At 41.3% G+C, this 24,567-nt stretch overlaps 1 long non-coding RNA gene across 1 annotated transcript in view; it reads right to left on the bottom strand.

Annotated features, from left to right (window-relative positions):
- Nucleotides 1–3,484, bottom strand: part of LOC116762353 — a 48,334-nt gene extending 44,850 nt beyond the window's left edge. Inside the window, exon 1 of the long non-coding RNA XR_004352245.1 lies at nucleotides 3,288–3,484. This is a non-coding gene — a long non-coding RNA (uncharacterized LOC116762353). The remainder of the gene's footprint in view (nucleotides 1–3,287) is intronic.
- Between the last annotated feature and the right edge of the window lie 21,083 nt (nucleotides 3,485–24,567).

Genomic DNA, 24,567 nt, shown 5'->3' with positions numbered 1-24,567 from the left:
AAGGTCTCGCACAGAAAGACAAGGAGCAGATGGCCGGCACCGAGCTCTCCTCCCCTTTCAGCGCGCAAAGGCAGGCAATGTGGGAAAGCGTCTGCCCGGCATTGCCTATTGATCCCTGAATAGAACCACCGCATGCCACCAGCCTGTAGGTACGAACCTCTGTTAACAGATGGTGAGATCATTATGAGCAATTAATTCCTTTAATGTATCAGTGGGAACATGTTGGAAGGGATGATGCAAGCATTGAGTGAATAGTGAACTTCTCACTCCTGGGGGAGCAAGCAGGAGCTACCTTCGGGGGCGGCTGGGAATATCTTCCCAGCCTGCAGCCTTCTGGCTCCGGACAGGAGCTGCGAACGGGCTGCACAGAACTGAGGTGTGGTTTTCATTAACTAATTGTGACTCCTTCCCTTCCGCGTCGTGATTAATGCCAGATTGGTCTCTAGATCATTTTTATACACAAGAACTATCCAAAAACACAGCGAGAAACAAAAACAAGATTTGTCAGTTAAGTCCGACACGCATAGGGAATTATTTCACAGAAATCAGCAGAGTATCAGGTTATGGGCCACTTTCGCTAACCACAACTATAGTTGTGACAGTTCTCAGTTTAAAATAACGGTTTCTTTCACCAAAGTTAAAGCGGTGGTAAAAGTATGCTCATCCCACTGTCCTGAGTCGGAAAACTGAATGTTTGGATGCATTATAAATGGGTAGATTTAAAAGAGGGTATTTTAAAAAAATACGAATTCACATGTAGGGTGAATTTGAGCAAATGACACATGCAGCAAATTATCCCCCCTAGTATAAGATGGAATAATTTTTTTTAATTTCAGTAACAATGTGAAAATGACTGTCAGGGGCCAACTGGAAAAAATGGTCACCTTCTTATTTAGATATTTCTCTGATTCATTATCAATGAGATGATGGCATTTTTTGCATGTTTTCCTACCCTTAAAAATAATATTTCGTAGTAGTATTTTCTTTTACAGGCAAAAGAATCTTAGGACACAGTACAGATCATTGGGTAGCCCTTAGATTTTAAGAAGATAGAAAATACAGGAACAGGAAATACTGGCAACTATTCACTTAATTCATATTTAAAATGACACTTTTGCTTGTAATTAAGACACTTAAGTAGTGTCTCTGTTCATGAAATTTACATAACTGTACAATAGCTTGCCTAAATGAACAGCAAATGGCAGTTAACCTTGAAGTGTATTATCTTAATGAATAAATCTGGCTTTAATTCAATAAATTAAAAACAGAAATAATATTGCAAAAGACTTTTAAAAACAGACTTGCCATCCCCCATAAATACAGCATGGTACTGTTTATAGTTGGGTTGGAATGCTCGGACATTTTCCAGTATGATTTTAGAGCTCTAAAAGCATTCCAGTACACATTCACTATTTTTCCATCATTGTTTCCAAAGCAAATCAATGTCACTTTCTGGAAATCATCGATAAGAATATCTGAACACTGAATCAAGACACCTAAGCATGCTTATTTGAGATGGCTCTTCATCCGGGCTCCCAATCCCTCTACCTCCATGGGAAATTTGGAAAATTTTTTTCCAATTTTATATCGCAGAGGGTCCTATAGCATACAGAAAAGACTAGAGGAAAACATATTTCTTACATGGGAAAGAGACATTCCCACTACTTTTCCATTTAAATCAGATTTACAAGGTCTGCAAATCCCTTCAGCATAAGAGAACCGACAAAAGACGCTGAATGCTCCCCTCCCAAAGTTTGTTGCATTAATCAGCGCGATCATGTTTCAGTGATTATATAGTTAAGGAGAAGAAATCATGCAATATGTTTTTATTTGCATGAAATAAGTTAATGAGGCACCACCTGTGCCTTGTATCAGTTTACTGGGGCAAAAAGCAGAACACAGGTGTTCTAAGAGCATCTTGGTAGATTTTATACATTAATTTAAAAACACTAAAACCTAAAATCATTTATCAGAATCCAGCGGTGTATATTGCTCAGGAATAACCCATATACACACAGTCATAAATAAAAGTCATTGTGAAGAAATTCCTGGTTTCTTGGCAGCAAGGGGGAAAAAAAAGCTGTAATTCATTCTTTCCTCGTTCTCACAGTGTTCTCTATTGTACCATCTGCAATATACAATGTACATGCTCAGCCATAACCCGTAAGGCTGGAAAAGAAGCATTCACACTGTGAATTACCATTTTTCCCAGCATCGAGCTCTAGTCAAAGACAGCACAATAATAAACTAGAAGCTCCTTTGTCTGTTAACATTGTTCTTCATTACTACATGAAAAGCAAATTGTCTCTGTACAGAGGAAGAGTGGCACACACAGCCATGGGAGTAGGGGGAGGGATTTGCCTCTCTCGCTGACTGCCTCACATACACAGAGGCAACTCATCTATCTTTCCCCACCGGCCCACCCAACTGCGCCTTCCCAATCATTTCATCTGCAGGCACATTGGGAAGAGATCCCTTGTTCAGTTGGGTGAGATGCTGGATTAAAGACTCCTGGGATGCTTTTACACTGCGTATCCTGAAGCTTATATCCACAGATTTCTTTCTTTTTTTTTTTACGTCACTTCAGTGTATCCCTTTATAATATTTGGGAGAAGTGATGCTCATCAGAGATGCTCTTTTCTCCCCCAGGGCTAATAGAGTCTGCAAGTTATTGTGGGTTATGGGGGCTCTTAAGAGCCAAATGAAAAGGCAGCAAGCAAACAAACAAAACATTAAGAGCAGAAGATGTATATATATATATATATATGTATATATATATATATATATATATATAGTATAACAAGTACATGGTAACAGTTACCGTGACAGTTAAGAAAGTACACAGATTAGACCAGAACTACCAGAAAGGGTCCTTAAAATTGAAATAAATTACTTATTAGAAATTAATGATTTTCTGAGGGTTTTTTTCTTTTAGATGTAATAGATTCCAACAAATCTTGCAACACAAGCTTGCTTACAAAAACTATACTCAATTAAAAGATCGTAACTATCTTCTCATATGGAGGCCAATGGCCAAACCCAAGTCCATAATTTTTTTTTTTTTTTTTGCGGTACGTGGGCCTCTCCCTGCTGCGGCCTCTCCCGTTGTGGAGCACAGGCTCCGGACGCGCAGGCTCAGCGGCCATGGCTCACGGGCCCAGCTGCTCTGTGGCATGTGGGATCTTCCCGGACCGGGGCACGAACCCGCATGCCCTGCATCGGCAGGCGGACTCTCAACCACTGCGCCACCAGGGGAGCCCCATAATTTAAATCTCAAAGAAACTTACCTCTTCATGACATCTGATAGGAGCCTCAAGGGATCATTTCCAGAGTGTGTTGCTAGAGAGGTCTGCCAGGAGAGGCTGAAGGGTACTCTGTTACACAGGACGTGGGCAACCGAAATCATGTCTGCTAACTCAACTCTACTGACCAGAGTCTGGCTGGATGAACTCCATTGCTGAATATCAGTTCCAAAGTAGCTCAATTTGTGTATTTACTGTTAAAAAGAAGTTGAGATCTCATCAGAGAGGTAAAAATCATTGGGGGAGGAATGTCCAAATCAACTCTGGACATAAAACAGCTGTGTCTACACTGTTAGGTTTTGCAGTATCATTTTCTGCATGATTGCTAGTTTTTCTTGCTTGCCCATGGGAATAATACCTGGCTCACTAAATTGTCATGAGGCTTTAAGGAAATCACATCATAAAATAACTATAGTAGTTCTCTCTAATATAGTACGTTTTCAGTAAATGCCAGTTGTCTTTTCAGGTATAGATGAACATTTGATTTTAACTTCGGGGGGAAAATACTTAATTGCAAAGTAGTATATTCGCATTTGTTCTGTCCCTAGGAGACAACTTTTGTGTGTTTTTAATGTGCAATACTTGAAAGACCACCTTGAGAAGTGGTAAAATGTTTGTGGAGGTAACTGTGACAATCTTTCGCTACTCTGAAATTCTGTTATTCTAGAACATTCCCAAATATCTAAAGTTCATGTATTCAACCCAGAAATCGAGTCTATTCCCCTAGAGCCTGCAACTATATTCTGTCTAAAGAGAAACCCGCCTCTGTATTTTTACCATACACCACATGACTTAGGGCTAGTTCTGACTTAGGCTGGCTCATCCTGTGTAAACAAGACACTGACATCACCAGGACACAGAAAGGAATAAACTCGGTCTGTGCCCATGAGAAAGTGGTAAAAATACATGAGTCACATCAGAAACATCTGTCTTCAATCCCAAGTTAAGGACTTCCCAGGCTAAGGGGCAATTTGTGAATCACAGGATCTACTCTCCAACTCAAACTGTGTGCTCATTTGTCTTAATCCTACTAAAACGTAAAAGGATAACTGATGGTGTCTCTTTTTTTAATAATACTGCTTTTCCTTGAAAGTTTGCATGCTGGTTTCCAAACTGTTACAACAAATATATTTTTTCTTTTCTAATTTTAAGCTTGAATGCTCCCTTCTTAATTTGGAGTAACATTTGTTCCTAAACTCATAAAACACAGCATTGACTAATAGTCCCTATAGTTCTGCTTTTTCTGCAGGGGAGACGAGCTGAACTTCCTGACCGTGGCTCCTCACATTAAGACCCTTCGTTTTCAATCTCTTTTCTCTCTCCCTCTCCAGGGGCTCTTTCTCCATCATTTCAAACAACACAGGTCATCTTGGTCTAGAGCATTTGTTCTCAAGTGGGGGTGACTTAACCAGGGGACATTTAGCAATGTCTAGAGATAATTCTGGTTGTTAAAACAGGGTGGAGGGGGTGATACTGTCATCTAGTAGGTAAAGGCCAGGGATGTTATTGAACATCCTACAATGCATAGGACAGTCCCCTCACCAGCTCCCATAACAAAGAATCGTCTGCCCCAAATGTCCATGGTGCCAAGGTTGAGAAACCCTGGTCTAGAGGGGAAAAAAAACACAAAAAACTAGTTTTATATCATTTTGTATCTAGCTACTCCCCTAACCACTCTCCTTCATCGCTAAACTTTTTCAAAATATCTCCCCTCTATCCATTTCCTATTACCCGCTTACTCCTTCGTCATCTGCAGTTTGTCTCCCAAACAAGTCACTGCCACTGTTCTCTTCAGGATTACTAACCTCTTTAATGGTCAAACCCAACAATCCGATGAACACTTTCCTCTCCTTTACTTTGACATCTCAGTGCATTTGAACTGTTGACAGTTTTCTCCTTCTTATAATTCTCTCATCCCTCGGTCCCGTTCATGCCACCCTCTTCAACTCTTCAGCAGCAGACCACCTCATCCATCATCACAAACGCTAGCATCTCACGCCTCACTTCATTCTGTCCTACACTGAAATATCCTCCCAAAGAGCGTTTTCCCTGCCTGCCCTACCCAAAGTAGTACCATCTGATCCTTCTATCTCCTTAATTTGCTTTGCTTTATCCATAGCATTTATTGCCATCTGATATTATATTATATATTTATTTTGAATTTGTTTCTTGTCTTTCCTCACCCCACTCCCGCTTCCCTCAGAATATAAGCTTTAGGATGGAGCAGGGACTGTGTTTTTGTTTGTTTGTTTTTTGCGGTACACGGGCCTCTCACTGCCGCGGCCTCTCCCGTTGCTGAGCACAGGCTCCGGACGCGCAGGCTCAGCGGCCATGGCTCACGGGCCCAGCCGCTCCGCGGCATGCGGGATCTTCCCGGACTGGGGCATGAACCCGCGTGCCCTGCATCGGCAGGCGGACTCCCAACCACTGCGCCACCAGGGAAGCCCAGGACTGTGTTTGTTTTGTTTACTTCTTCGTGATGAGCACCTGCCACTTAGCTACACATGCATATCTGTAGAATGAATGGCTGAATTAAAGAATGGATGAATGAATGGCACCATGAAGTGTTTTTCTACCTGCCAGCCCTGTGCTTAGTACCATGTCCAATACTGGTTGTATCTGTCTTCTTAAAACATTTCTTTCTTTGTCTCCTAAGACATTGGCCTAAGCTGATACATCCCATTTCCATGACCACTTCTCCTTCTCCTTTGATGCCTCCTCTAGATGCTTGGCTGTTACTGACATTCACTCCTCAGTGGCATGCCATCACTTTGCCTTGCACTCTCCTTGACAGCGTGTTCCAGTGTCCCACTGGAGTGACCCTGCTAGGATGCTGTGTGTCATACTCCACATCTGTAGAACCAGCTGTATCATGGGTTGTCCTGGCAGACCAAACATGTTCTAGATCAATGCTGTTTCTGGTGACTTTTTCAACAAAGTAGAATAATTGCAATGGCCTTGATACAGGAGGGGAAACTTGAATGTTTGGGGGAGTAAAGAAAGGCCTGTGTGGCTGGAATGAGGGGATGGGGGGGCACAACAGTGATAAAATATGACTGTGAAGACATTTTCATTGGAGGCTCCTTTATGTGCATGTAACTACCCAAGATGCAGAGACAAAGAAATTAAAGATGAGCTGAGGTTCCCTTCATCACTCAAGTTCTGTGATTTAGTCATTGCAAGCTTATGTTTTTGTTCCTATCAAACACTTTCATTTCACCCTGAAAATTCCCCTCTCCCCTGCTTCTTTTTTGAGGTTCCCTATGGTCAATTCTTCTGTCCCTGTTTACTTAAAAAATAAGTTATCACTTATTATTTTTTCAAATAGTGATCTATATTTAAGGTGAATCAGAACAAGAAAATTTACTCCAAAATTTATTCCAAAGTACTGAGAATTCACGTGGAGCTTAAATTATACATAGTGGAGAAAGGCACAAGTTTTGGAAACACCCATATAACTAAAAGAGATGTCATTTGCTTTTCCCTCTTTTACCCAAGTATGTTTTCTTCAATTTTTTTTTTTTTTCCTTTCTCTGATTCATCTTTTTTTCTATCCAGCCTCTTGGCCTTTAAAGAAAATTCCTTGGGACTTCCCTGGTGGTCCAGTGGTAAAGGATCCTCCTTCCAATGCAGGGGATGCGGGTTAGATCCCTGGTTGCAGAACTAAGATCCCATGTGCCACGGGGCAACTAAGCCTGCGTGCCACAACTACTGAGCCCGCAGGCCTCAACGAGAGGGCCCGCATGCCACAAACTACAGAGCCCATGTGCTCTGGAGCCCTCACGCCACAACTAGAGAGAAGCCTGTGTGCCACAACGAAGACCTTGCACGCCGCAAAGACTGCCACGGCAAAAGATCCCACATGCTGCAAGGAAGACCCGGCACAGCCAAATGAATAAATATTTTTTTAAAAAAAGAAGGAAAAAGAAAACTCCTTAATGGTGGGCAACCATTGAAAGCAATCACATATAATCTGAGTTATCAAGGGGGATTTGAGAGAAAAGTAATTTCTCACCAGGAATACCAGCCAAGACAAAGATAAAGAAGCAAAGTGGATGTACGTGTGTACGTGTCCATGTACGTGCCTATGGCAGTGTTTATGCAAAACCCTGGAATCTGAACTTCATGGGTGCCCTTAAAAGTCATCTACTTTTTAAATTTTCAAATACACACGAATCAAACAAGTATTACATGAATGAAAGATGAGTCCTATTATAAAGGTGAAACAATTACACAGATCATTTTTTAAACCTGGATGGAAATAAGCAGATATTACTAAAAAGAGTGAGCTTAAACACTCTGGAAACTGTAAAACATTAGACACTCATAATATATTGTTGCTATTAATAAATAATTGCTTGTATATTTATTTCTTTGCACATTTAGATACACTGTGTGATTTAAATAGGATTATTGGGGGCTGCTTTAAATAGGAGTGGGAAGTCAATTCTAGAGAGAAACTGCAGGGAAAAAAATTCCTTTTCTCTTCCTGAACTTGTCCCAGGAAGTTTATATTTGGAGTTTTTATTTAAATCACTGTTTCCTTTCTAATTATCTTCTATATTCATGTATTTGGACATTAAGATAGAGTTTTAATATTCTGCTTAGAAAGATTCTTATATCTGTCAAGCTACACAATGAATTTAACTGATTAATGAATTAACCAGCTGACAACCATGGGTGTTTCTATTACCTGGGTGTATTTTAGCATGTTTTCAACTAAAAAGGATAAAACAGGTATCAGAGACCACTTGGGAATCATTAATAATAGTAGCATACATTTAGATGAAGGAAATTTGATATCAATTTTCAGAGAAAATAGTAGAAATCTTGCGATCTTTTCTGGGGGAAGGGGCAGTAGGTGGAACCCAGAACCTTGGTGGTTTGATTGGACGGTGTACTACACAGTCTAAGTCTGATCCTTACAGAAACTGCTTGGTTTGCAAAATTGTCAAGGAACTAAATGACTTAATCAACCTTTCCCATTTTTATCTGCAGTCAATCTAAGCTTATTATTTATCAAACCACTCAAGTGAGGGCCCCTGATTGAACAGAACATTCCACTGGGAACAACGTGAGTAGCCTTCCCTCCTGGGAGGGGGTATTCACAGACATCACAATGTTCTTTTTTCACCTTCAACCTCTATAGGTAGACACTTAAAAGCCATTTTGAACATTATCTCATTATCCCTTCACTTTTCAACTAGGAGTTGATTACCCTTAATTTACAAGGGGACACTGTATTGAGAAGGAACCCAGTTTCTCTACTGTTACATACAAAGCACTCTGTGTGGGGCTAAGAACAGAATTCAAACCTTCAGGTCATAATTTAGCCTCTGCTTCAGCATTTACATAGCATAATATTACGACTAGGACCCTCTCCACCTTTGAAAAATAATGAGGTATTACTGACAAACAGAAATCCCTTTGTGCTCATTTAAAATCCTATTTTTTAAATCAAAGGTGGCTGTTTTTGAAAAGAAATAAATTCAGACCTTCAAATATAGCAGTAGCTTTATTTTATTTATGTTTCTAGTTAGAAAACTGCTCTGTTTAGTAAGTATTCACCCAAACGGGTGAATACTATTCCTCAAAGAGACAAACTAAGGTAACCCTGATTGTTTTGTTGACTTTGCTAAAGGCAATGGCCCAAAGCATTAGTAATTAAAATTCATTTAAAATTAATTTAACTTCAGGAGCTCCACAAACCCATAAAATCAGATGCATGCAAAAGTAACAGCTACAGATGCATTTTTGAAATCAGTGGTTTTCAAAGTGAAAAGGTAGACAACGGAAAGAAGGAGAGCGCAGGACAAAGAAAAAGGGAAGAGAGACAGAGAGAAAAAAGAAAGTGCCTAGTATTAGTCTGAGAAGCTTGCCCTCTGAGCTCAAGCCCACTGTTTCAAAGACAGGATGACTTCACTTAGTAAGGTTTCAAGTTACTGAAGCATCATTCCCCAGAATGGAGCCAAACTAGATTGAGACATTTGAAAATGTTTATCTGAGCAAACATTAAATTTGTATCCATTTCTCAAAACCAATCAGAGATTCCACTGACTACCATCTTAACCTCACAGAAATTAAGCAAATACTTTCTGCATTGAAATGTTATCTAAGCTTTGCATCGATGGAATATTTGACTACTTGCTCACAGCTTTAAGACACGTGCTTTTAGATAATCAGATGTTGGTGTTTGGGGGAGGGATGGTAAATATATCTAAACACTGTTCAACTCTTATTTAAGCGGGAAAGTGTGGAAACTGCTTTACCAGATGCGGAAAAGAATGTCATCTACAGTAAATTTGCAAGTGTAGGGGTTTGAGTGTAATAGCTAGAGGTGGGGGAGGCATGTGGGAGAGCAAAGGACAAGAAGATGAAAATAAGAGTCTCCTTTTCTACCTATTTCTTTCCCTTGCAAAGTATACACTTCTGATTAAGTGAATGGCCCAGTACTGAAAATAAAAGTGCCTAAAAAAAGATTTAGAGTATTTATAGAACCCCATTCTTGAAAAAGACTTTAGAAATAACCCAATCCTACCTCTAATTACATGTAGTAAATTCAGCTATGCCTCCTTGACAATGTTTGTTACCTTTCACCAGCTCACATGTAGCTGAGGCAGACAAGTCTATTGTGGGCACAGACCAATTCCTAAAAGGTTTTCTAAATCTGAACTCTGCTCTCTTGAGCAACATAGGATACAATATTGGGCTCCACCATCTGTAAGCAATAACATGACAGTGGGGCATGGAGCTCTAGGGTCAGACAGACATAAGTTCATGTCCAGGGTTAACAGGGATAGCTGTGTAGATACAGGTAGGTTACTCAGCCTCTCTAAGCTTCAGTTTCCTTACCTGTAAAGTGGAATAATAAACATTTCCCACCTCATTGGCTTTTTGCAAGGATTACATGGATAACACATTAGAACAATACCTAGCATACAATCAATGCTTAGATAGATTAACTACTATCATGGTGTTAAAGGCTCAGTCAGATGGTCTTGAGTTCAAATCCTAACTCCACAGGTAAGTGGCTGTCCTTAGGCTAATTAACTTCTCTGAACTTCAGCTTTCGCATCTCATTTATTAATGGAGCCTAATGTTGTATGTGCATTTCTCTTTCAGACCCTCAGAAATAAGAGTATGAAAGAGAAAGTATCCTGGATGCCCAGGAATCCATTGGTTCTATTCCACTTATTCAGAACAAACCAGTAAAAACAATGTATAGCAAATAAGAATGCTAATGGTGAAGGTAGGTCACATGAAAATTTTCTTTAGAGAAAGATACAATTACATTTAATTCATTTACCCACTGATAATTGTTCTACAAACACTTGCCAAGTGCCTACAGATTGCATCAGACAGACCCCGCTCTTTGGTGTCTCATGGTTTCATGGCATCTGGGATCCTCCAACCTGCCTACCTGAATCCTATTTCTCTTAGATGGTCTTAAAATGGCCTCTAGGTGATTCATTCTACATAATCATTCATGTTCCCCAGAAAGGTAAAATTATATACTTCTTTAAAGTCCAGACGTCAAATTGAAAGAATGAACTACGTCCATCAAGACGGTAGCACATAAGTGATCAATGTGCAGATTATCACTCTCATTTCTTCCAAGTTACAGAAACCCATTTTGTTCATATATTAATCACCATGTGCGTCAAAGGAGACCAGGCTCCTACCTGGTCCCGGAGGTTAAATGTTCATTGTTCTTAGCCAATCATCATTATTCTAATCCTTTTGCCAGTTATTGGTTTAGGAATGGGCAAGTGATTGAAATTCTGGACAATCAGATATGAGACGTATCATGTGAAAGGAAATGTACTAGGTGGCTCCTGGAAACTGTTTCTTTGCTGTTAAAAAGGCATAGGTAAGAGGAAGCTTCCTTTTTCCTACCCCTTCACTCGGCTGCTCAAGGTGATGCCTGGAGCTTCTGCAGCCATCTGTGACCACAGGAAGATAAATCGGAGTATAAAAGTAAACACACTTAGCAGAGCAGAGCAGAAAAATAAAGAACACCCAGGCCCTTCTTGACATTGTTGAGTTGCTGAATTAACCAACCCTGGAACTGCCTACCTCTAGTCGACTTGGTCTCTGAGATTTAAAAAAAACAACAACAACAGAGCGCTTGTAAGGCTAGGCTTCTCCAGCCATAACGTGCCTGCAAATAACCTGTGTGTCCTGTAAAAGTACAGATTCTGATGCAGGTCTGGGTTGGGGCTGTGGATTCTGCAATTCCATCGAGCCCCCAGGTGATGGTGATGGTGATCCTGGCGGTCCTGAGCCCAAGCTATGAGTAATGAGGGTTGAAGTCACTTGAGATAAATTTTCTGTCATCACTAGCTGAAATCATCCAAAATGATACAATCCTCAATCTAGCATTCTTTCTCATCACCTCTTGCCTGTGTTGATGAAATCGAATTGAGAACCTGAAAATTTAAACATTAATTTCAGTTGATGTTAACCCGCAGTTCATGCTTTGACTCAGCTCCACACGTTTCAATACCCCACAGTCACCAGCACCTTCTCATTCTTTTCTGCCTTAAATAAGGCATTCATGGCCCCCGGCACCCAGCGTGTGACAAAGGTGCCTGTGAATGCTGGGTGCATTCGCCCTGCTCCCCCAGGGAGTGCTTGCCAGTGCACCTGGCCCAAAGGTGAAGCAGCTGCGTGCACGTCGGTTCCTTCCCTGCCATCTCCAGCTCTAAAGAGAAATGCTTGAGTGCTTTTGCAAATCAAAACCTTTTCATCCTGAATTTGGTGATTCACCCTGAATGGCGTCTTCTTGGAAAGTCTGTAATGCACGATTGTGTAAGATGGGTAAAATTGGCCTGTCTCATTGACAACACTCTTCTTCTCATGGCTCAGGCTGGGCTGGGGGAGGTGAAAGAGTCACAATAAAAAGGGTTCTTTACAAAGGGCCTCCCTCCCCTGTTGGTGCAGCCATGCCTGTGTACCTGCGTGGGCTGAGCTGTCTGCATGCAGTTGGTATTACTGTCCCTTTGTTCATTTCCTAGCCTCTGGATGAGAATTCGGTTTCGGCAGGTATGAAGATGGTGCTTGCTTATAAAAGGGCGAATTTACAAAGCTTCCATACTAAAAAAAAAAAAAAAAAAAAAGTGGGGGAGAGGCAGTCATTCAAAGGCCATGCCAAATTTGCTTTTCCCCAAAGCAGGGAGAGACAAAGGAAATCTCAAGCATACCTCCCAGACACAAAGAACATGTGTTTGCCCTCCAAATTCAAGCGGGAGAACTCAGCTCATTATCCCAGGAGCTGGTCACTAATTCTATCCAGTTAAAAAATATATCTATAGTCCCTTTCAAATAGTGAAGAATTATCTTTGTATTTAGGGTCAGCTAACATTTCTTTTAGTGCCAGACAACCCTACACTATGAACTTTCTTATATATTATCTTATTTAATCTTTTCGGCAACTCTGTCAGTTAGATATTTGAATTAGTAGAAGTCCAGAATCTGAAATGTACATATTGAGCCCAAGAGACCTTGACAAGAGGAAAAGGTAAAATTGCTTTTGGAAAACTATGTTAAATAGTGCTAGAGCAACCTAAGAGCACCAATACTTTTTTTTTTTTCTCACAGAGCTGAAACAGACCTCCCCTTGGCTCCTGCCTCAGTAGGACAGTCGTGGTCTTTGCAGACAGAAGGACTGATGGCCAGAACCTTCCCCTGGTACCTTGAAGCCCTGGATTTACAACCCACACTATACTTCCTGGGACAAAACTGTCTGGGTCAGAGCTTGTAGGTAGCCACCCAGAAGCCAAGTGCAGCTCATGGTCGTCTTTTTTGTGGCTCTCTCAACTTTGTTCATTTGGATTCATTGCTGGTATTTTTAAATGTTCATGTAAAAATCTGGATTTCAGAATTATCCAAAGAAGTCAGATCGGTCTGTACTGGGTCGCAGGACAGTACTCTTGATTGCTAAGTAGGTGAAATGCCTTTACTCAGGGAAGGTGGTTGGTCTCCAACTGGCACACTGAAGCTCTCCTGCTGTCTCTCCAACATGGGGGCCAGTGTCACTATCAAGTCTGTGTCAGTCTACACCAAGGTTCCTCGACCCTGGAACTCTTGGCATTTGGGGTCAGATAATTCCTAGCTGTGGGGGACTGCCCAGCATCCCTAGCCTCTACTCACTAGATGCCAGTGGTAACCTTCACCCCAGTTAGGACAACCAAAAATGTCCCCAGACGTTACCAAATGTCCCCTGGGGGGGTGAATATTCCCTGGTTGAGAACCACTGCTTTACATACACCCAGTCCTCTTTGCTCATTTAAGTCACTAGCCAAGCCCCCATCCTCATGAGAGTCTGCATCTCCAACTGCCTCCAAGTCATCCCTTATTCCACTGATGATGAAAAGTCTACAAATACACACTGATTTCCTCTAACTTAAGGCTTTGTGTCCCTTTAGAATGAATGTCAGTCTCAGTCAGGTAGTATATTATCAATTATTTATATCTTGGATTTTCCAGATCTTTTCTTAAGGGCAAATTGGTATAGGGAAGCGGATGAGGAGAGCATGAAACCACTGTGTCCTGAAGGAAGGTTGATAAGAAAAGGCTATTTTAAGAAGAAAGGGCGGGCTTCCCTGGTGGCGCAGTGGTTGAGAGTCCGCCTGCCAATGCAGGCGATACAGGTTCGTGCCCCGGTCTGGGAAGATCTCACATGCTGCAGAGCTCCTGGGCCCGTGAGCCATGGCCGCTGAGCCTGCGCGTCCGGAGCCTGTGCTCCGCAACAGGAGAAGCCAAAAAAAAAAAAAAAAGAAGGGGAAGGGAGTAACAGCTGGGCTACAACATTTTCTTCACCGCCAGCCCAGCAGGCATCCACGTGAAACAAAGCTTTATGAGGCTCACCTGTGCTCACACTGAACTTTCCTGCTCTGAATGTGTAGGAGAGTGGATTTACACACCCCATCCCCCAGCACATGTCATACTCCTGTTTTAACGAGTTGTTCTGGCAAGGGGTCCTCTCCAGAACTCATTTCCTCATGTTGGCAACACAGTAAGAAAAACACACCCATTTGCCAGCTCCCCTCATTGTCTGCCCTAATTAGGGGGGATTTTGCTGTTCTTTCAAAATGGCTGTGGAGGGCAAAGGGATGCTGCAAGGGGAGTGACCTTCTGCAGGGGTGACCATTCCAAGTTTCCTCTTACCAGGGACCTCAGACTCTGTGCAGGGCTTCTGCGTGACAGGATCTGAAGAGAGTCATTGGGAGAACTTTGGGGTTAGATAAACCTAACTTTACAAATTGGTCATAATGAGCAACCACAAAACCGCCCCTCCTACACCAAAACCTATGAAGTTGTGGCTAACTTTCCTTTCCTTCAAAGGAAATGTGTTGACCTAGAAGAATGTACTAGAGCTCAAGAAAGCTGAAAATTAATGAACTCAAAAAGCTAGAAACAATAGAAAACTCACTTTTTAAAAGTAGAAAAAATTGATAAGAATAAAAGCAGATGTAAACAAAAAAGAACCAATAAAATAGATAATTGTTGATGAGTATAGTAAAGAAAAAGAGATCAAAAAAGAAGTCATAAATAACATTAGTATGAAAAGGGGCCCATAAATAGAGTTACGGATGAGATTTTTTTAAAATTCTAAGATACGAGAGGCCCTCTCTGCTCTGCACCAGTCAAACCCCTTCCTGAAACATATTACTGCTTCTGCACAAAAAAGCAAATTATTCTCCCATAATATCTTCCATGCATAGCTGTACTGTAGCACTTATCACAGCATATAGTTCTTTGATCTGTCTCATCCACTAGCCCCAGAACTCGTTCATGGAAAGAACTGTATCTTATTTATGTTGGTACTTTAGCTCTAAGCATGCCTGGCCTGTAGTTAGCGCACAATAAAGTTTTGATAAGTGAACAAAGTCAGAGAAGAGTAGCGGGATGATGAAAGGGCTGAAAACTTTGCGATAAGGAAAGCCTGAAGGAAAGAGGGCTGTCTGATCCTCAAAAGAGATGTTTACAAAACACACTGTAGCTGCCTTCAAAAGTGGGAAGGGCTGTCATGGGGAAGAGGGTTACATTTTTCAGTATAGCCCTACAGAATAGACTCAGAGCAGCGGGTACAACGGAGATAAGATTCAAGAGGCAGAAGAGCCAGTTGGATCACTTGACTTAGAAGATGCCTCTCTTCCCAGAAAGTTTCTGTTTAACTTATTTAAAGGTAAGAAATACGTCTCATTTCTCTTAAACGGATCATAAATCTTCCTGCTTTTCTTCCCATATACCACCCCCACCCACCGCACCCCCAAATCACCTGTAGACAGCCAAGGACGGTGGATGGCCAAGAACTATTTTTTGGCCAGCTTCAGGATATAACCATGCATACACTACTTCCCATATCTCTGTCAGATTTCCAATTTCAGAAATGAGCCTCGTCAGGTTAGTATGAAGCCTGTTTCTAGCAAAACCTAATATTCCACTGAGCTGCCTGCCAGGACACTGCTAGTATCAACATTCTGTTCTTCACTCTGAATTGCAATTTAAAATTCATTGGGCTTTTCCCCAAATATCTCAGCCACCTGTTTAAATCCTTTTCCTTTATGCCCAGCATGAACATATTTCTCCAAAACTTGGTATTAATGACTTCATCAACTGCATTAAATGTAGAGTTTAGACTGACTTTTTCACTTGATCACAGCTCACCAGCTATCTGCAAGGGTTTTGTTCTTGATGCAAACCGACTCCTGAGAAGCTCACCAAAAGTTATATTTTCTATGAAGACCGCTTTCAGACAAGAAATGCAATTACTAAAATTGCATCTACTATTTGTAATTACTTAGGTCTACACCTGTGGTGAATTGGGAAGGAGGGCATCTTCTAAGTCAGAGAAGAGTGGCAGGATGATGAAAGGGCTGAAAATTGTGTGATGATGTTTGCAGGTCCTTGGCTATCTGTTCACAGAGTGAGGCCAAACACCGATGGGAAATCCAGTACACGTGGGAGGGCCCATACCCTCGTAGGTTTCTCTTTAGAGTGAATGGGGCCAAGGTTCACTGCATATTGGTAAACTCCTAAATTCATGGAAGTTCTTTTCTTCCAGGGTAGAATCCACCCATCTCCCTCATCAGGGTAAAATCCTGACTGCTGACCTCAGGGAGAGGCAAGCATTCTGCCAGGGCCAACTACATGAATTACAGGGCCCAGCGCAATATGAAAATGTGGGCCCTTTTGTTCCAAAAGCAGGAAAAATTCCATTAAAGTTAGTAAAATAGAAAGCCTTTCCCCCTCTTCTGCAGTCTCTCTCTCAATTGGTCACGGTGTTTTTTAGCTGCTACTTAAAATTGTTCTAAGTAAAAAAAATTAAAATTTACATTATTAGCATGAATTTTACTGTTCATCTTTATATTGTGCAATGCCAATTTTACATGCAATTATAAGAACATTGAACTCAGGCAGAATCACTAAAATTACATAATTTTTGTTGCATAGCGTGTACTTGCATGTATATTTCATTCTTACCAAAACAACGGCTGGACACACACATACAGCTGTTTTCATTTCACTTCTTGATAGGTTCTACCAACATTCTCTACCGTGACCTTACTGCTGAGTAAGTTAAAGCTGGAAGGAAAAGGAACTACGGCTTTGCCCTATCTTTCCCTTTCCTTCTTATCTTCGTCTTCATTGTAGGTGGTCTGGCTAATACAGGAAAGCAACAGGAGTAAGAAAGGGTGGGGTAGGGATCCTTGGTGGCCATGTTTCTTAGAATGCAATTGCCCTAGTTCTGATTTAAACAGAAAGCGTGGTCCCTTGGGGTCTGTCAGTGCCTCAGTGTCCTCTCTTATAGACTAACACACTTACCTTGAATTCATTCTGAGGCTTGCCCAACTACCACACATCTGGATCCATTGGAACTCTGTGCTCATGGGACGTTGCAAACACTATCCTCGAATGCGGCGGCAAAGAACCATGGACGTGCACATTGCACCTATCTCCTCTGCTCACAATCATGCTCCACCACCCCATCGAACTCCACTTACAAAACACAAGTTCGAAGAGAAAACTATGAAGAACTTCAAGATGGCGGCAGCAGTGTTCAGTCAAGCACTGGACCTTCCTGAGGACTGTGTCTGAGAAGCTAGCCCTGTACGCTAGGCATCGTTAGGCACACTTCCGCTCAAAACCCTTTTTCCAATCCACTGCCTCACCCTCACCAACGATAATGCCTGGTTTCTCTGAGTCTGAACCTCTCCTGTTCAGTTTCTTCAGAGAAGAAATCTGCTCTATGTTTAAGAGCCAATCCACAAGGCAGGGGGGAAGCAGGCCCAGCGTTGATAAGGGTTTCAGTGGGACAAACACACATAGAAAGTTGGGGAGGTTCCTACAGCCTGAATGGGGCGAAGGTGGGGGGTTAGGGAAGAAGAGGGTATAAATACTAAACCAGTTAATGGCCATCAGGTCTTGGAAAATTAATCTATTATCGACACATCAATTTCTTTCTTTAATTGAAGATTATTGCTTCTATTAAAAAATATTTTGCACCTTAAAAATGTCTTTGTTAAGTCTGGCATGTAAACATTTGTGATTTCTCCAGTGCTTTTGTTGGAGTAATGGGAAATAATGAATTCTGGAGTTTACAGACATGGCATTGAACCCTGGTCCTGGCACTCCCCAAGCATAGCTATAGATAAATTATTTAACCTCACTGGGTTTTGCTTTTCTCTTCTGAAAACAACAGAGCTAACAATATCTATTCTCAGGCCATGCTTGCAAAATGAAATGAAGTTGAAATCATATAACATAGTGCCTAATACTATTCTTGACGTGCCATGAATACCAGTTTCCTGCCTTGCATTGTATATTATAAGAATCTCTTATGAATACATTTAAGTGAACCAAATAGTGAATTGAGAATGATAGAGGGCAATATAGATTTCTTATCCTCCACAGACAATGGATAACAGATGATACATAAATACACAATTTTCCTTATCACACTGATGATTTTGCCTTTATATGTGGGGTTAAACAATAATGCATAACTGACTTTTATTTCCACATTGTACACAGGTAAATTTGATAGGATTTGATCAAGTATAAGTTATTTATTTGGGTTTTCTTTATGAGCTTGTTTTCATTTTGTTTTTATTGAGATAATGTTGGTTTATAACATTATATAAATTTCACATGTACAACATTGTATTTCTACCTCGGTATACACTACAGCGTGCTCACTGCCAAAAATGTAGTTTCCATCCATCACCATACAGCTGATGGTGTATGGTGTCCTTAAAGTATGCTCCAGGTGTGCTTAAAGTGTTTCTTTCTATGCTAAACCAGTTAATGTTATTCCATTTCAGGTCACCAAACGATGGCTACCATGGGGCCATGTTATAATCCAACCATGAATCATGTCCACCTTGGGTACTTGTAAGCATGTCTTCAGTGCTGGTGTGCTGGGTTCATCCCATATCCTCCCTTTAAGCAACTGTGTTTTGCTTTTTTAACATTCATGATAGAGAAGGTCAGGGATGCTAAAGAAATTATTCGGGAACCTGTACGTGTATATGTGACTGGTCCAAGGCTTAGAGCCAAGTAGGGAACTGAAACATCACAGACTTTCAGTTTGACCAGAAGAATAAAACCCTGCAGAAATGTCAGGAAGTTACAATGCGTATCCAATACAATGTAAAATGGCCAAAACTGTAACAACACAAACTTAACACAAACTAGCCCATGACTAGGTGGTAGGTATGTGGTAGTGGGAGGAAGGGATGTTAGAAGGTGATCGCTCTGGGTTGTGTAGCTTAGCAGGGAAGGTGGCTATCTGTCCAGATAGAGAAGATGAAGCAAAGCCATTACGTAGGCAGGAGACTAACCGCATTATCTCACAGAAAAACACCTTCATGATTCTCAAAGTTAGGAGTAATCCTGTAGTACCTATTCTTTATGCATAACGAAGTTTGGGGTTTTGCCTTGCTTTCGATATTATAAAAATCTCTTATGAGAAACAATGGCTTAAAGTGCAAGAGTAAGTAGGATGGAAAGACTTGTTTACTCTCACTGAAAAACGTGGGAAAGTTCATTTTGCTCTTGTCTACCCCCATCTGCTCTGCAGGAAAACAAATGCCCTGGTACTGCTACTAAGCGCCTTCCAAGGAATTGATGAGAAGGAGAGGAAGCCTTTCCAGATGCTCAGGAGCTTCAGAAAGCAGTAAGGAAACGTATATCATGCCTTGCCAGAGAAACAGGACATCAAGTAAAAGTCTAAAGGATCTCCAGGAAAAGTTCCAACCAGGACGACCCACGAACCCATGAGCAAATTAGAATCTCTGCTTTTAATTCTGACAAGAATATTCCAGAGTTTGCCAGTGCTTGCTGGTGAAATCATCACCATCTTTCAATATATTCTTGGATCCAAGACTGGCCTTAATAGTAGATGGTGTAAGTGATCAATTATGAGTTTGAGAGCGCTGGAAATCCCCCTACCCCTTGTAACTGCCGTTCTATCACTAGAAATTCCTACATTTGCCCTCATATCTGCAAGAGCACACAATAAAACTTTAATGCTGTTTAGAGGGCTATCTAGTGTTGGTATTGGCTAACCCTCAGAGGACATTGCCCTCCACTGGTGCTTTAACGAAGAGGAAGAATTAAAACAAGTCTCAGACTTTCTGAAAACCAGAACAAAAGGCTCCAAGGGAAGCAGAGGATGGTCAAGATAACCAGGACTTCCTTCTCCACAATACGCTGTCCTTGGGCCTCCTCTTAAAAAATAAAAAATAGACTTGCTTCACTTCTAGCAGTTAAATTTCCTTGTAGTTTTTCCTGCAGATACCTTGCTCAACAATGACTCCATTTCGCTAATAAACTACCCAGTACTCCTATCGTTGCCACTCACTGCACAGATGGAATAACCGGGTCACAGAGAAACACCTGCCTAAAATTCCATGGGTCATCAGATGCCCAAGCAACTGCAAAATTCCCAGTCCACGGACCCAGAATCTCATGAGCACAGGAAGAGCGAGAGGGTAACTGTCCAGGTCTATTACTAGCCCTTGCTTTTCAGCTAGCTTTCTTGGCACACTTGTTTACAGAGAAATATGGCTCCCATCGTGTGTGTGCGTAGAACGTACAAGAAGTAGGCTTTTTTTTTTTTTCCTCCTTGATAAACAAAAATAACCATGACTACATCAACGCAAAGTAACTGCACACATTTTTTTTTTCATTCTTTGGATTTGCCCTTAGAAACTGCCATCTACTAATAATAGCAGTTGAATAATTTTTTTTTAATGGACTGGCACAGACAATCTTGTATTTGACTCCCTGGAACTGACAGTATTTTCTTTGGTTGAGGACCAAATGGAAAACTGTGCTTGGTTTCTGAGACACAGGAACTCTATTTTGAGAAGGAATCAAACACCAAGGGATATAACAAGTGTTCTATGGCAAATCTGAGTCAGATAAGCCTTTTCTTAACTCCCCAATTTCAGTCCAAAATAAACTTCTCTAAGGGTTAAGTCAGTATGCAGTGTGTGATGTACCTCTTCCTTCCAGCATCCTCTCTACTTGATGAGGCAAAAGAAAGAAGACCAAGGTGTAGCTGCCTCTTAGAGGATATTCGTGGAAATCAGGAGAAAAATAGAAGAGGACATGTATAGAGAAGGTTGAAGAAATTAGTATTCTTATGTCAGAAAAAAAAATGGTGTAAATGGGAATTTAATTCTTAGGTTCCTCACATATGACAACAACAATAATAATAGCAACAATTTTTTCATGATTAGGAAGAAATACCAATGGGCATACAGAGCAAAGAGTATTCTGAAGTCCTGGGAAGCAGCTCAGAGCAGCCTGGGAAGGCAATATGGAGGCTCTGGGCAGAAAGACTGCGGTCTAGAATGAGAGGATTGTTAGCTCTGCTTGAGCGTTTAAAAAAAAAAAAAAAAAGCCAATGGGGTAAATTCATCTTTGAGTATGTAAGGGATAAATAGCTGCAAGATGCCATCTGATGTTCTGTAATAAGGGCAGAACACAAATTACTGCATCTGAATTGCTGCCACTCACAAAATAATGCAGTGAGGAGAGTGTCACTGGAAGTTAAATCAGGACCCTTCATATCTCTCTTCAAGTGAGGTGTTGATACCCTTTAGATATCAGATACCCTAAAGAGTATGAAACAGCTCCCCACACCCAGAGTTTACAAAAGAAATTTCTGAGAATTGGTACTGCACCTCCTTAGCCCCATCACTTATTTTGAAAATATAAAAAGGATGGACAAAGGGGAGAGAGAGAGAAACAGTTAAGAGACTCAGTGGAGAAGGTGGTTGCCTTGAGTCTGCCCACCTGAAAGGGGTGGAGGGGAAGACAGAGCTTCCTCTGTCCTCTCAGCCTAGATGGCGGGGGGGGGGGCTTCCAAGGGACCATCGAAAGATCTGGAAATGGGTTTCCCTCCGTCAGGCGACACAGAGGATTGGTTCCTGCATCACTCCTGAGAGAGCTGAAACACTCCAAGGAGGTATGATGGAGGGTGATATTGGGATGGGCCCGCATTCCCTAGTAAGGATGTGTCAATGATCGCTGTGGAGCAGGTGTGAACCAAAGGGCTTTGCGTCGGGTCCTGTACCTGAGGGTGGGCTGTGGGGGGAGCATGATGGTGTGGTGCAAGGACCAGGATGCTGGAGATGAAATCCATCAGAACTACATTCTGCCTTGGATTTGGTTACGAAGATTGAAGGAGGGACATCTTGGCTCTAAAAACTAAAACAACACTGAAAGATTTAAGTAAGACGTAAGAAAAAGAAGGAAACAACTTGATTGTTCAGAGCAAAGCAAGATGAGGAAAATTCAGTTATAAACTTTAATGTAAGGTGTATACTACTGATAGAGAGAAATTAAGAGTTTTGAGACAAAACCAGCTGTCAGACAGGTAGAAAATATGATATAGCTGTTGAGAAAAGAGAATGCTCCCGGAACAGATGGGTGCACCTCTGAGCTTTATAAAGCATTAACTAGGTGTTTAAGTAAGTCCTTAGCAGATGTTTTCAATGTAATTTTGGAGGTGAAATGGAAAAAAAACAAAGTCCAAAGCACAAGGGGAATTGATATCACAAATAAGAGACATTCTTGAATGCAGAGTGCAAGTTATTGTCAAACGTTTTTCTTTTTTTTTTAAGACTAGCCACAGTATTTGTAAAATTGGAGTACATTACCAAATTCTGCAATTAAAATCATGTATATTGCATCATTAGCCTTTAAAAGAAGGAAAGAGACACATTGAAAGGAAAAGATGGCTTACCAAGAAAGCTACATGGTATGTACAGCTATTCATCTTGAGACCAAAATGGGGAGTAAACCTCCATATCTGCATTGCTACTTGTAAAAGGTTTGTTTTTGTAATGGTACCGTGTTTATAATGAATAAATTCATTAGGGAGGAGATAGACCACAAAAGGAGAAAGGAAAAAATGCTCATTGATCTGTGTTGAACATATTGATGTTGAATACTGTATAAGAATTTATGTATAAAGAAGAGAGTTGATTACATTGCACAGAAAATAAAACAGGGCAGTGAGTTTTCTTGTAAGATGGCTCACATACATATATACACATTTAGGTATATCAGCAAATGTTTATCAAGTGCCTCTACATGCCAGAGAGTGAACTAGGTGATGTACAGAGAAGATAAATAAAACCTCGTCCCTACCCTCAAGGAGCTGACCTTCCTTGCTGGCTGTTCTTATCACTACTAGTATCTATTGTTACCTGACTTTCCCTACAAGTGCTACATACACCCACACCTTAGCCATCAACCTGTAGGGATGGTGGAGGGGGAATTAAATACGGGGAGCTAGAGAGATGAAGTGGAGGCATCTACGAAGACTCAGACACCACACGAGAGAGGCTAGAGAGGAAAATGTGTAAGATCATCACTCCACTGGGATGGAGACCCATATATCTAACCACTCAGCCCATTTGCTTCAATACCTTGACTACATGTCATCATTTAAAGTGGAAGGAGAGAAGGCATGGGAGAGGGAAGGGAAGATAGCATCCATGCCTGTAAAATCTAGGCATATGTATTGAGAAATGATATGAACAATCCAGGAATGAAAGACATAGAAATGGAAGGAGCAAAGAAAGGATTAACTTATTTAAATTGTCATTTTCAGAATTCACATCATTCAAGGGGTCATTAAATCCAGCATAGTGGTTTAGAGCACGGATTTTTGCCTTTAAACAACCCAGGATTGGAGCCAAGGCTTTGCCACTCACCAGCTGTGTAACTTCTAAGGTTCACGTCCCTCATCTGCATAATGGGAATAAGAACAACACCCACAAAGTGTTGCTATAAGGATTAAATCAGACAATGCACACAAAGAACATTTATCCCAGTGCATGGTACTTATAAGAACTCTAGGGACTTCCCTGGTGGCACAGTGGTTAAGACTCTGCACTCCCAATGCAGGGGGCCCAGGTTAAATCCCTGGTCAGGGAAGTAGATCCCACATGCTGTAACTAAGAGTTCGCATGCCACAACAAAGGAGCTGGCGAGCCGCAACTAAGGAGCCCATAAGCCACAACTAAGACCCAACGCAACCAAATTTTAAAAAAAGGGGGGGGGGGGGAAGAACTCTACAAATGTTTTCTACTATTATGATTATCAGAGCATCTTGTTTGTGTGGCACTACAGAATTGATCGTTGATGCATTCAATAAGAAGTTATTGAGCATCTATGATGTGGCAGACACTGTGCTCAGGATACAACAAAGGATAAGAGAACCTAGTTCCTACCTCTCATAGAGCTCAAAGTTCGGGAGGAGAATTACTCTATAAATGTGATGTTCTTGGCAACGTTCTTGGCATCGAAAATTTCAGAAGAATCCTTCCAAAACTCGTGATGGATCAAACAACTCTTACAAAATAAATAAGAAAATCTTCCCTATATGAAAACTAGAAGGGGAAAAAAATGAATTCAAAACACATGAGCCTGAGACATGAGGGAACATTTATCTGACACTGGATCTTCTGGATTAATTACAATGACCACGAGCCTTGCTCTTGCATACTCGATTCCTCTGATGGTTCCCTTCCTCTTTACCTTCACTGCCACTCTTCTAGTTCCTTTCTCAGCATCTCTAGCAAGTACTAGACTCTTTTCTGGGTTTCTGACATCCGGGCTCAGTCCCCTCGAATCGTTCCTCAAACATCCCTCGACAGTCATTCACGTCATTTCCAATCATCTCATGCCCCTGTTTAAAACTCCCCGACACCTTCCTGTTGTCCACAGGGTAGAAGCC

The sequence above is a fragment of the Phocoena sinus genome, chromosome 11, assembly GCF_008692025.1.
Source record: "Phocoena sinus isolate mPhoSin1 chromosome 11, mPhoSin1.pri, whole genome shotgun sequence".
Lineage (NCBI taxonomy): Eukaryota > Metazoa > Chordata > Mammalia > Artiodactyla > Phocoenidae > Phocoena > Phocoena sinus.
This window is presented reverse-complemented; position numbering and strand designations above follow the sequence as displayed.